The sequence below is a fragment of the Oncorhynchus mykiss genome, chromosome 23 (assembly GCF_057628025.1).
Source record: "Oncorhynchus mykiss isolate SJ-2025 chromosome 23, ASM5762802v1, whole genome shotgun sequence".
Taxonomy (NCBI): Eukaryota; Metazoa; Chordata; class Actinopteri; order Salmoniformes; family Salmonidae; genus Oncorhynchus; species Oncorhynchus mykiss.
The window spans coordinates 20553629-20567802 of NC_143044.1; the positions used below are offsets into that span (position 1 = coordinate 20553629).

A 14174-nucleotide genomic window follows, 5' to 3' on the forward strand; every position below is an offset into this window, starting at 1 on the left:
TGCAGAGCTTATTTATTTATTGTGTAATCATACTGTACACATTTAATGTAAATGCTGATGTAAACATGAAGTGACCTCAAGTCTAAATAAAGAAAATGCTATATTGGATGTGTAGGGTTTTTCCTATAAATAATTGTACATAAACACAGGAAGAAATAGTGTGGACCTTCTCATGACCCTATATTAAGCAAAAGATCTAAAAACAAATATTTATCTTTCTGAGCATAAAGAAGACAGGCTCTGATGTTTATGTATGCTCTACTTGTCACAGTGGATCACTTAAGCTGCTTCATCTTCTCTCATGAATCAGAGTTGGAATCTAATATTGAAGAGACCTTAACAAGATTCTCTAGCCTGGCACTTTCACGAGGCATTGTGGTTTATTCAAATGAGTTCATTTACAGGAATATAACAATTTGAATTAAAGCGATAACTCACACACCCCCGTGGAGGTAAAACACAGTACTGGGGTATTTATAGGGATTTGTTTAATCATCACAGGCTTTTCACTTGACTACCCTGCTGCACAAGACTCAATGCTAACATGGGCGAAATGTTGGTACAAATTAAAAATAAACAATACATTTTCTATCTCTCATTATCAGCCAACTGATACACATTAAATACACACACTGTAATGTACAGTGATTTGAAATATTCAACATCAACCTGAACTACAATTGGCGTTAACTTTGTATGTTTTCCTTTCAACTAAAAAAATACTTCTAAAGCCAACATTTAGGACTAGTGGACTAGTGGTAGCCTCCAGCCATAGTGGCCATATAAACCTACATTTCAACATTCATCTGAAAAGTTTTTTTGTTCCCCATTAGCATCAATATTCTCATGGCTGATAGCCAATTAAATCCTCATATTGCACTGAGATGATAGAAGTCCCATGATCATGAGCTTGCAGATGCTTGGCGATCCCCAAGACCAGGTAAAAAAGGCCAGAAAACACTTTGGGTCAATCTACAAACTACTCATCTGGAACATATTGCACGAAAGACAAAGTCCTGCCACGCAAAAACACACATGATATGAAGACATACTGTGCAATGAAATATTTATACGAAGCTTGAATTATGGCAGCCACATTAGCTATATTGTGCCATTCAATTTCTGCTGGAGAAAACAATGAACTCAACAACCATTTTTTTTATTGGCAATGACATACTCTGTGTAAAGTCATTTCTCCACAGTAAGTAGTTGACATGCAGACAATCGATGTGTGTCCAATGTGAACAGCTATGGCAGAAGACACCTGTCAGTCTGGCCTCGATGAATAGCTGTGCCTGCCAGTGTTCAACGAACACTGATTCTCACTGAATAATAGAGATCTTTCCTTTTATCTGTGCTTTCTTTCTTTGCTTCCAGGACTGTAGTATGTATCTGGTTAGCAACAGCAAGCACATGGCTCTAGAGACTAGCAGGGGGAAATGTTTTATTCTGATTTACATCTTATACATATTTGATAAATAAATTGATGTTTCCTTGGCTTGTGGATTTGAGTGCTTGTACATTTCTAAGTGCATGTTTCCAAGGTGTTTACTAATCTTCTGCATACTGGTGACAGCCTGTATGTGCTTGCTGAGGGAAAGTGTTTGCTGAGGGAAAGTGTTTGCTGAGGGAAAGTGTTTGCTGAGGGAAAGTGTTTGCTGAGGGAAAGTGTTTGCTGAGGGAAAGTGTTTGCTGAGGGAAAGCTGAAGTCAAGGCTCTTCTTTTAAAATGTGTTGTTTTCCCTTCACCTTAACCCTATCAGTCCTGAGACCCCAGCAAAAATCTGTTGTCTATTTATCTGACTTTCATTTATGTCCAGCCCTTATATAGTGTCTTACCATTTTCTTTTCAGGACAAGCAGGGCTACAAATAGAACACCATTTGTTTTACATAAACGGTTGCATTCGGGAGGTTTACTGACAAACGTTAAAACAAAATCAGCCAAAGCAAAAACCTGATTAAAAATGAATGTATATGAATGCTGTAAGTACATCAATTGTTTACTCAGTGGGAATGAATATACAACTAGTTAGTGACAACTGTGTGGAGTTTAGAGTTTGTGACAGCAATTATGTGAGCTTGTTATAGTATTATAGACACTATGGTTGCTACCAACGGATGCAAATCCAATGGTACAACCTATAAGTCTGTTTTAAAGGGGTTAGAAGTCCTAAATCACGTCGACGTGACGGTGGGAATCATAAGGTTAAGTGGATTCTGTGATCTTAATTTGTCAAAACAGAACCCAAAACAAATGCGCAAGGCTCAGAGGGACTACCCTGCTGGGCCTTAGATACTTAATAATGCACAGCCTCAAAGTTGCATTTGAAAAGATCTCTGAGATTACTGCCTCAAAGACAAGGTCAGACAATTTCCCCCTCTCCTCCTTCCAGACACATACAGAGAGGCTTTTATTAAAGGCTAATCCATTTTCCGGACATGATAGATAGACAATAGATATTTATGTACTGTATCTTTAGGGGATGAAACAGAGCACTGTGACTTTTAACTGTGTGGATGTAATCAATCTCAAAACAAAACAAATTAGCAATTCAAATAATTATTAATTATTTAAGCAATAATCCCCTCGAACCCGGGAGTTATCATGTGACAACTCCCAACAAGGGCTGTTCTGAAGGCCCAAGGCGAAGCCAAGAGCCAGGATTCTGCCCATGGAGGGAGTTGTCACAAGATCATTCCCAGGTTCGAGGGCAATATTGCTTTTATGAAATGATTTTCAACATATTTATACAAATATTAATTCAATGTTTTCATTCAAAACATTATTTTAACAAGAAAATGTGTTTTTGCATTCTGAAGTTGCTACACAAGCGGGCTGGTCTTTTTAGTTACTTTCTACTGTTTTGACCCAGTCATTAGTTCTAATCGTTCAATTCATTTGGCGTTGCTATTCTAAACAAATCATTGACCTGTAGCTAGAGATTCAGTGATGACGAGAAACAAGAACTTTAATAAATGATGATTGAATAAATATCCAATTGGCCTACATAGGCAACAACTGTGTTTGGCGAGTCCGAGCTAACCAACCGTCAGAATTAGACGTTCAACGATGTTCATCAAATGTCAAATTTCAAAGTGTTTAAGGTTAAGTTTATGCATTAACTCAAAATTCTTAAGGTTAGGCATTAACTCAAAATTCTTAAGGTTAGGCATTAACTCCGAATGGTTAAGTTAAGGGTTAAGGTTTGGGATAGGCTTAAAACAAAAATAAAGAAACAACCTTCCATTATTGGATTCAAACCTTTAGAATCAGAGGCATATGCTTTCAGTCATCCGCCGTCCCCAATGCCCTAGAAAAGCTGGAAACGACTTGAGGGTAACAGCACTCACTGTTGCCCCTAGTAGCCGGTTTACAGACCATCTCCAGATGTCCTCAGACATGGATGGATGTCAAAAATTGACTTTTATCATGGGTGACCTGCCTGGATGACACACGAGTGGAAGAACTGTCCATGGTCCTGGCATTGGTTGGTGACAGCCAATGTTTTCCTCTTCTTTGCTGGCACGGGAGAGATCATATTTGTAAAATGATACACTGTTGCACAGGTTGTAAAGGCAGACAGGTAGGTTTATACAACCCCCAATTGTTGTAAACCAAAAAGTAGCACATAAAAATAATGTGAAGATTATGAATTTCCTGCCTAGGCTGCGGACAGTGGAATTATGACATTATGACACAACTCCCTAAATATCAACCAATCAGCATCCATGATCCAAACAATTCATTTTATATTGAATAATGTGTTGCTGTGTTTGAACTTTCCCTTGGGAGGCTAGTCCAGACAACGCATAATCTCCACCATAGTTGTCAGCAGCTTGAATATCAATTAGCTCATTCTCGGAAACTATAATTAATCCATGTGAGTCATTTGACAACTGAGCTGCCTTTTCTGACACGTCGGTAATTTAATACAATAACGATGAAGGAGTGGTAGAATCCTGGGAGAATGTCAGTGATATTTGAAAAAGGTTGAACAGAAAAAAGGGACCCTGTTATCTCCAACCATTCATCACAGTGCTGACACCGGTCACAGGGGCATAGCAGTGTGTGCAATGGATGATCAGATTTTTATGACCATAACCATTTTCTGATGTCTATCCAGCCTGCATCTATTTATAGGAAGGGCAAACTTAGAATTAGAATTAGAATTATATGTGTGCTTCATTCACTGTCTGAAGTGATTTACAGTTTATTGTTGTGTTTTTGTCATAAATGTGGTATACACTATACTGATTGCAATTTACAAGACAGTTAAAGTATTCCATAAAAACAAATATGAATGTATTGCATTGCCAGTAAATGCAGTAAATATACCGTCAAATAGTCAACGATGTCAAAAGTTGACAGCTTATGTGACAAAGATGAAAGCCTGTAAATTGTATTTGAATAACTTAGAATTTTGATCAAATCCAACAAAACTCACTTTCTGTCTTAATGAGCTCAATTTTAATTCCAAAACTCTAAGTAATGAATGTTTCCCTGATCTTCTCCATGCACAATAACTGTTTCCCTGATCATCTCCATACACAATGAATGTTTAGCTGATCATCTCCATGTATAATGAATGTTTCCCTGATCATCCCCATGCATAATGAATGTTTCTCTGATCATCTCCATGCATAATGAATGTTTCCCTGATCATCTCCATCCATAATGAATGTTTCCCTGATCTTCTCCATGCACAATAACAGTTTCCCTGATCATCTCCATACACAATGAATGTTTAGCTGATCATCTCCATGCATAATGAATGTTTCCCTGATCATCCCCATGCATAATGAATGTTTCCCTGATCATCTCCATGCATAATGAATGTTTCCCTGATCATCTCCATCCATAATGAATGTTTCCCTGATCATCTCCATGCACAATGAATGTTTCCCTGATCATCTCCACACAAACTGATTGTTTCCCTGATCATCTACATGCATAATGAATGTTTCCCTGATCATCTCCATACATAATGAATGTTTCCCTGATCATCTCTCCATGTATAATGAATGTTTCCCTGATCATCTCCATACATAATGAATGTTTCTCTGATCATCACCATACATAATGAATGTATCCCTTATCATCTCCATGCATAATGAATGTTTCCCAGATCATCTCCATGTATAATGAATGTTTCCCAGATCATCTCCATGCATAATGAATGTTTCCCAGATCATCTCCATGCATAATGAATGTTTCCCAGATCATCTCCATGCATAATGAATGTTTCTCTGATCATCTCCATGCATAATGAATGTTTCCCAGATCATCTCCATGCATAATGAATGTTTCCCTGATCATCTCCATGCATAATGAATGTTTCCCAGATCATCTCCATGCATAATGAATGTTTCCCAGATCATCTCCATGCATAATGAATGTTTCCCAGATCATCTCCATGCATAATGAATGTTTCCCAGATCATCTCCATGTATAATGAATGTTTCCCTTATCATCTCCATACATAATGAATGTATCCCTGATCATCTCCATGCATAATGAATGTTTCCCTGATCATCTCCATGCATAATGAATGTATCCCTGATCATCTCCATGCATAATTAATGTTTCCCTGTTCATCTCCTTCCATAACGAATGCCACCCATACTTATTAGTCAGTCAGTCATGCTTTTTTACTCAACCAGTCCCTTTGGCCACTGTGTAGGATGGTCACATTATGCATCACTGGGTGATCTCACAGATCCATGTGCAGACAGGGACACAAATGGGTCTTTGAAATCTTACAGCAACATTCACTCAACTGAAACAAAATAACTAGAGGGTGAATGTATTTTCTGAAAAGAATGAAGCATTATCATAACTTTAAAATAACAACTGCCTGCATCAACAAATGTAAAGTGATCCATTGAAAATGTGAAGGAAAAAAAAAAAAACATGCAGTAACAGTGCCCCCATCAGCTCAGTTACGGAATTCACTCAAACATTTACAGTGTAAGTTGAATATAAGTCATGGCCGGTTAATATAATGCTGACAAACATAGTCCAAAACAAGCAATGTGATCTCTGTGAGAAATTGTTCCAGTGTGAGCAAAAATGAAGAAATTCGCTTAATTGTACAACATTTCTGAACAACTGCGAAATCTGTGAATTCCCGAAAGTCCACGATCTGGCCCATGACTGAGAAACTGGTCAGCAGCAACAAACTTTGTACCCTCCCCAAATTCCAGTCAGTGGTTAAATACACCAACGGTGGTTACAACTTAGACTGAGGGAAGAACCAACATTGGCAACATGACACAAACTTCAACAAGAATAGTTCTACTTTGCTTTTGCTCACTGACAGGAAAGAAGGCAAGCCGTGATGGTGGTAGAAACTTAATTGAGCCTTCATGTTCATTATATGTGTTTGAGTTTATGGTAACAGTGTATTTAAACACAGTTGGCCTACATGCCGAGTATCAACCTGTACATCATCGCACTAATTCTTCAATCAGAAGAACAACTACACATAGGCAGAGACAAGGTTGAGACTGTTGTGTAATTCGGAATGTTTTTTGTGTCTCCCAGCTCTCCTCTCATGTGCTGTTGCTCAGGAGGAAGATGTTGGGAACAATAGCTGCTCCTCAACCACCTTGTTGTTTAAACAGCTCTCTACTCAGCTTGCAGTATGGATAACTTCATCACTGAAATTTGTCTAGAAACTGTTAAATCTGTGGTCAACTTTTACCAATAATGCAATGCTGATCAGTTGCTCTGGCTAAATCTAAATTGAAGTTGACATGTTTTGGTACTCGGATTTCAAACAGATGTATGACGTCTCTTTCGACTATCTGTCAACAGGAGGCAGCACAATGTGCTAAACATATTACTAGCCAGTGGAGCGACGACCAGACTGCTGTTGTGATTAACTCCTTACAAACACTGACAGTCATTCTACAGAAACATCAAAAAACAGGTAAGAGTCCTGAGCAAAACACAGATCTGTGTACAATAAGAGTTTGTTGCTGACAAATACTTTATTGGCCCCAAATAAGCTATGGCAGAGCAAAGGGTCTCTTTTAGTGTAACCCATAATTACATTGGCTTTACTTTGCGTCTTTCTAAATGTATTACCTAAGTAAATATTGAGTGTCGGTGTATTTCTGTTTCTGTCTATTTCTCTAAAATGTTGTGCACAATTTGTTTTTAAATATGATTATTTTTTATTATGGGGCAAGATCAACTTTAATATTGCGGAGAGATTGTGGCTTCAATCAATGTAATTGTCTTCATCATTTCCAATCCCCCGTACATTTTTTTCTTAAACATATATAGTATATAAAATATTTTGTTAAATATATTTTCCTTTATTATTTCCCCTAACCCTACCACCCTTCCCCTAATTGGAGTAAACTCCTGGACAACACCACTTACTGTAGGCTTCTACTTCCAGCTTATACATACTATAAACATTTTATGGACACAGTCTATTTTACAATAGTTGTCTTTAGTTGGTTTTTAGTCCCATTCTTCAGAAACTCTCAACCCCTCCCATCTATCTCTGAAGACCGTCCAATTTTGATTTCTATTTGCCAAGTCTGGCTTCTTTACCTGTGGGATCATCTGATATCAGTCACCCAGACAACTGATTAAACTGAGGAGAATTTGTGTCTGTAATAAAGACCAATGTGGTGAAAAAGTCATTCTGATTGGCTCGGCCTGTGTCCTCAGTGTTTGGGCCTGGCTCCCAAGTGGTTAGTTATATACCCTCTCAAGCCCACCCATGGCTGCGCCCCTGCCCAGTCATGTGAAATCCATAGATGAAGGCCTAATTGATTGATTTAAATTGACGGTTCCATGTTGCGTTTATATTTTTGTTCAGTATAGTTTAACAAGAGCACTCTTGTCTGTTTTGTCACAATATGTGGTGTCAAATGGCCTCTAGAGGGCAGCAAAGAATACAACTAGCAATCTCTGCAGACATTTTACAGTTTTAATGGACTTCGCTCTTCAGGGACATTTATGACCATTTAATACAATTATAGAAAGGGATCATGTTGGGATTTTGTAGGTGTAAAAGTAACTCCTACTATATTTCCTAGAAATTCAAAATACGAAACCTCAAGGAATATCACTGACATTAGTAATTAATTCCTCTGATCTGACTACTTTGAAGTTGAAAACTACTTCTGCAACTGGAAACAGAGACCATTGACCAACATCAAATCAAAAACATATACATATACACTCAGTGTTGGGGAGTAGTGAACTACATGTAGTTCAACTAGTAGTTGAACTACATTTTGCAGTAGCTTTTGCAGTAGCTTGGTACTTTTTGTGCCATGTAACGGTGTAGCTAACCACTGGAACCTACACCCTACTTTTCTTGCAAAGATAAAATATATGTGAAGTAGGCAAGAATTGCCTTTCTTTTTTGGCATCAGACCTGCCTAATTCTCACTTGAAGCATAGTTGTTGTGTTTAAAAGGCTAAATGACACATTCTGTAATTACACATATGACTCCAGATTGATCTGTTCCTGTAATTTTGTCTATGACATTTCAGATTTAGATAGTTATAACTTATCACAAAGTAGTTTGAATGTAGTGAACTGCTTTTTCAAAGTAACTTTAGTTAAGTAAACAATATTTTTCTTAAGGGTATCTTTAGTGTAGCTTAACTTCTTCCAGTAATTGGTAGCTTGGTAAACTATACTCTCAGAGTAGCTTCCATAATTTAGGCCTAGACCGTCATCTGATTAATTTGTATTTTCATGGAAAAACAAACATAAAAGTCCACATTACAGTGGAGTACAGTAACTCTACTGAATATATTTTTGGTTATTCCTGTTCTCTGATTCTAACTGATTTGTTGCTTCTTTCTCATTCTTTTCATAGTGCATATGAAGATATTAATGTACAGGCCAGTTCAGTCAGATTGACTGTACAATATGATACTGCAACTACAATCATTTCCACTAGAGGTCAGTTTCCAATCATTTTCAGTGGTAAAGAATTAACATGGGTTGGTAAAACAAATGCATGGGATTTGCTCTTGTTCTCTCTATCACACAAAAAATATCATCCCGTCTCAATACCTAATCCATAGCTAAAATCCTATCATGTCTTGGTAACAACATGTTTAGTGGGTAAAGCCAAGATCTTCAATGAGCTGACAGTAAACACAAATAAGTACTGTGACGAGAACTGTGAAGAACTGTGAATATTTTCAAATAGAAAAATAGTAATATACACAAGCATTATGTTTTTTTGTTCTGTCTAAAGGTTTGTAAAGCTTTGCTGGTATTTGGACACTGTGAAATTCCATGAGTATTGGGGATTCTTCTGAGACAGTTTCTGCAATACAAATGGTCTGCTACAATGAAAGCAATTTACTTAATTTGAGGCTCATAGATTTGAATATCTCAGACGTGATTACCGATTGCAGGAACAGGATTCAAAGCTTAGGGCTTCTCACAGCAGCTTCAGCTCTCCTTCTTTGTGCATCTCCAGATCCTTTTTTAGTCTAAGACACATTTGGAATGTTAAGCCTATGAAAAGCTAGTTTCTCATTACACACGTACATTAAGTTTAACATAAAACATTGTCTGACAAATGCTACAACCAAATGTTGTCCGCGCCAGCATATTGGAAATAGAGATTGGCTTGCACACCTACACTTTTAAAAGACAGCACTCATTAAATTGACATGCATTCAATTTCAAACAATCAATAGGTGAGTAAAAACTCAGTTTGGGCCAGCGTTTGAAGAATGATTAATGAACACCCCCAGGAGGAATTATCATAACAGTGAGTGTAGCTCCCCCAAAACCCCCATCCTCAGCACATCCTGTGGACTAATGAGGACGTCAGTAATGAAGGAGATTTGTGGGGACAGAGGAACAGAACATGCTTCCCCCACGTATGATTTAAAAGCAGGGGGAGGCAAACACTCTCAGACTCTCAGATTCTCAGATTCTGTAGCGATCCATCCTTTTCATTAAGCTCTTCACATGTGAATTGGAGCTTGTTCTTCTTTTGACTGAATAATACGGGCAACATATCAAAGTCTTATGCTGCTTTATTTACACATCCTGGTCTGAAGAGTGCCCGAGAGGCAGGTTGGGTGCACGGTCATTCAACGCTTCTCAAAAAGAACCATTAACAGAATGAGACAGGAAGACAATAAATGTGCAACAATTTATGACTCACACACCAAATACCCAGAGCCTTGCTATTCTGACAGCATTGCTGATATGATCCTGGGTATATCTGTATAACAGTCCTCACATATGTATTGCACATGCTTCCAAGCACATTTGTGATCTAAGTTCTGACTCCATACACACCCAAGGATATGCCTTGATTTAGCAGTAATGGACCACTCTCCTAACGCAAACGCTATACACGCAATGTATAGTCAGTGAGGTTCCAAGCAAGGCACTGGAAACTTCAGGCATCTTTACATGTCTCTCATGGGTACAGCTGGCCAGTTTTGATGTGCAGTTGATTACCTTAAGCAAGTGCTTTCTGTGAGGGGTTTCTGGCTGACAATCAGAATCTCTGCTCTCAGTGACTCTGTCATTGATTTAGCCTTATTCAGCTGGCTCTCTAAAATAAACAATGATTAACAACATTACACATACCTGTCAGTGTGTCCCTTAAGAAAGGGGAATTCAATTCAGTCTGCATTTTATTTATTTTAATAATTTATCCCCTTTTCTCCCCATTTTCATGATATCCAATGGTAGTTACAGTCTTGTCCCATCGCTGCAACTCACGTAAGGACTCGGGAGAGGCAAAGGTTGAGAGCCATGCGAAACACGACCCCCGCAAAGCAGCACTGCTTCTTGACACAATGCTCGCTTAACCCGGAAGCCAGCCGCACAAATGTGTCAGAGGAAACACCGTACACCTGGCGACCGTGTCAGCCTGCATGCCGCCCGGGCCCACCACAGGAGTCGCTAGAGTGCGATGGGACAAGAACAACACGGACGGCCAAACCCTCCCCTAACCCGGACGACGCTGGGCCAATTGTGCACCACCTCATGGGTTTCCCGTTCACCGCCAGCTGCAACACAGCCTGAGATCAAACCGTCTGCACATGTTCTACAGTACGTTGTCTTTCAGATTGTTTGCTTTATCTGGTGGGTTGGCCTTCAAACATTTACCTGACAACAGACCTGGACTATAATATGTCCCAGTCCTTCTCACTCCCAATGGAGACCTCTCTTTTCTTCTTGCATGGACTCCATTTCTAAGACAGGAAGGAAAATACAGTACAAGGGGTCACCATAAAGCCTCAGGGTTGGCCAGAACAGTGCATGGTTAGTGTGGCATCAGGTTATATAATGTAAATAAATGATTATTTCATAAGCTAGCCATACCCAATGGAAAATACAATTACACAACTTCACATATTAACAGAAACAGTGGCTCATTTACCTTTGTTTAAAGAGTTAACCTCCTCTAAGTTAGGTATCTCAGATTGGGTTTGGTTCTCAAACACAGTCTCCCATGAAAGGCAAACGGTACCATTCAGGTATTTACAGTGAGGCAAAAAAAATTCAGCCACCAATTGTGCAAGTTCTCCCACTTAAAAATATGAGAGGCCTGTAATTTTCATCATAGGTACACTTCAGGGGGGACCTAATGAATGACCTGCAGAGAGCTGGGACCAAAGTAACAAAGCCTACCATCAGTAACACACTACGCCGCCAGGGACTCAAATCCTGCAGTGCCAGACGTGTCCCCCTGCTTAAGCTAGTACATGTCCAGGCCCGTCTGAAGTTTGCTAGAGAGCATTTGGATGATCCAGAAGAAGATTGGGAGAATGTCATATGGTCAGATGAAACCAAAATATCAAATCAAACCAAACTCGTCGTGTTTGGAGGACAAAGAATGCTGAGTTGCATCCAAAGAACACCATACCTACTGTGAAGCAAGGGGGTGGGAACATCATGCTTTGGGACTCTACAAAGGGACCAGGACGTCTGATCCGTATAAAGGAAAGAATGGATGGGGCCATGTATCGTGAGATTTTGAGTGAAAACCTCCTTCCATCAGCAAGGGCATTGAAGATGAAACGTGGCTGGGTCTTTCAGCATGACAATGATCCCAAGCAACGAAGGAGTGGTTTTGTAAGAAGCATTTCAAGGTCCTGGAGTGGCCTAGCCAGTCTCCAGATCTCAACCCCATAGAACATCTTTGGAGGGAGTTGAAAGTCCGTGTTGCCCAGCAACAGCCCCAAAACATCACTGCTCTAGAGGAGATCTGCATGGAGGAATGGGCCAAAATACCAGCAACAGTGTGTGAAAACCTTGTGAAGACTTACAGAAAACGTTTAACCTCTGTCATTGCCAACAAAGGGTATATAACAAAGTATTGAGATAAACTTTTGTTATTGACCAAATACTTATTTTCCACCATAATTTGCAAATAAGTTCATTAAAAATCCTACAATGTGATTTTCTGGATTTTGTTTTTTATTTTTTCTGTCATAGTTGAAGTGTACCTATGATGAAAATTACAGTCCTCTCATCTTTTTAAGTGGGAGAACTTGCACATGTCACACCCTGGCCTTAGTATTTGGTGTTTTCTTTATTATTATGGTTAGGCCAGGGTGTGACATGGGTGATTATGTGTTTGTCTTGTCTAGGGGTTTTTGTAGATTGATGGGGTTGTGTTCAGTGTAGTATTCTAGGTAAGTCTATGGTTGCCTAGAGTGGTTCTCAATCAGAGGCAGGTGTTTATCGTTGTCTCTGATTGGGAACCATATTTAGGCAGCCATATTCTTTGGGTATTTTGTGGGTGATTGTTTCCTGTCTCTGTGTTTTGCACCAGTTAGGGTTTTCCACATTTTCTTATTTTGTATATTGTTCACGTTATCATCTTTATTAAAGATGTTCAACCATAACCATGCTGCATTTTGGTCCTCCTCTCCTTCCCAGGAAGAAAACCGTTACAGCACAATTGGTGGCTGACTAAATACTTTTTTGCCCCACTGTACATACTACCTGGCTTCAAATTATATAAGAAATTATGAAGGTTAATTGTGCTTGTGGAAAGCATAAAAAAAATTACTGTCTAAAATGCATGGCATTCAGGACAATTGGTTCCTATGAGTGTTAAAAAAGTCAAAAGATAAAAATAAAGCATTTAACCTTTGTGAGAGGAACAGTTAAAGAGAGCTTGAAAGTACTGTGGCAGTGTCCGGATACTTAAACTGCATACTATGTACTCATCGTCGCATACTATTTAGCATGTATATTTGAGTAAAAATTATGCAGTATGCCACGGTGGCAACACAGTAGTGGCTCCTGACTGGCTGGGTAGGTGGGGCGGGGCCGAGTTCGGATGGATTTTTCAAAATTCAAAAGATGCATCGCATTCATCAGCCTGATAATAGCTAATTTCCAATTTCTCTAAACTCTGAATAGAATAGGAATGGAGTTATAGGCCTACCCAGGCTGGTTACAGGCAGACTATTACATAAGCACAATACCGTTGCCCATATAGCCCATCGACCACATTTAAAAAGGAATAAAGACAGAAACAAATCATTTCATTACATTTCAACATACTGTATTCAGACCCCTTCCCTTTTCCCACATTTTGTTACGTTACAGCCTTATTCTAAATTTGATTAAATAAAAACAATACCTCATCAATCTACACACAATACCTCACAGGTTTATTGAATATTGTGCAAATGTATTAAATATAAAAAAAATAGACATACCTTATTTGCATAATTTTCAGACCCTTTACTATGAGACACAAAGTTGAGCTCAGATGCATCCTGTTTCCATTGTTCATCCTTGAGACGTTTCTACAACTTGATTGGAGTCTACCTGTGGTAAATTAAATTGATTGGACATGATTTGGAAAGGCACACATCTGTCTATTTAAGGTCCTACAGTTGACAGTTATGTCAGAGCAAAAACCAAGCCATGAGGTCGAACAAATTGTCCGTAGAGCTACGAGACAGGAATGTGTCAAGAAACAGATCTGGGGAAGGGTATCAAATAATTTCTGCAGCATTGAAGGTTGCCAATTTTTTAATTAAAGAAGTTTGGAACCACCAATACTTTTCCAAGAGCTGGCCGCCCGGACAAACTGAGCAATCGGGGGGAAAGTGCCTTGGTCAGGGAGGTGACCAAGAACCCGATGGTCACTCTGACAGAGCTCCAGAGTTCCTCTGTGGAGATGGGAGAAAC

At 39.0% G+C, this 14174-nt stretch overlaps 1 long non-coding RNA gene across 1 annotated transcript; it reads left to right on the forward strand.

The window, feature by feature from the left end:
• Window positions 1-6541: 6541 nt before the first annotated feature.
• On the forward strand, window positions 6542-12422 carry LOC149972537 (uncharacterized). The gene is made up of 3 exons (XR_016490996.1): window positions 6542-6642; window positions 6818-6932; window positions 8854-12422. It is a non-coding gene; the product is annotated as an uncharacterized LOC149972537 (long non-coding RNA).
• Window positions 12423-14174: the final 1752 nt, after the last annotated feature.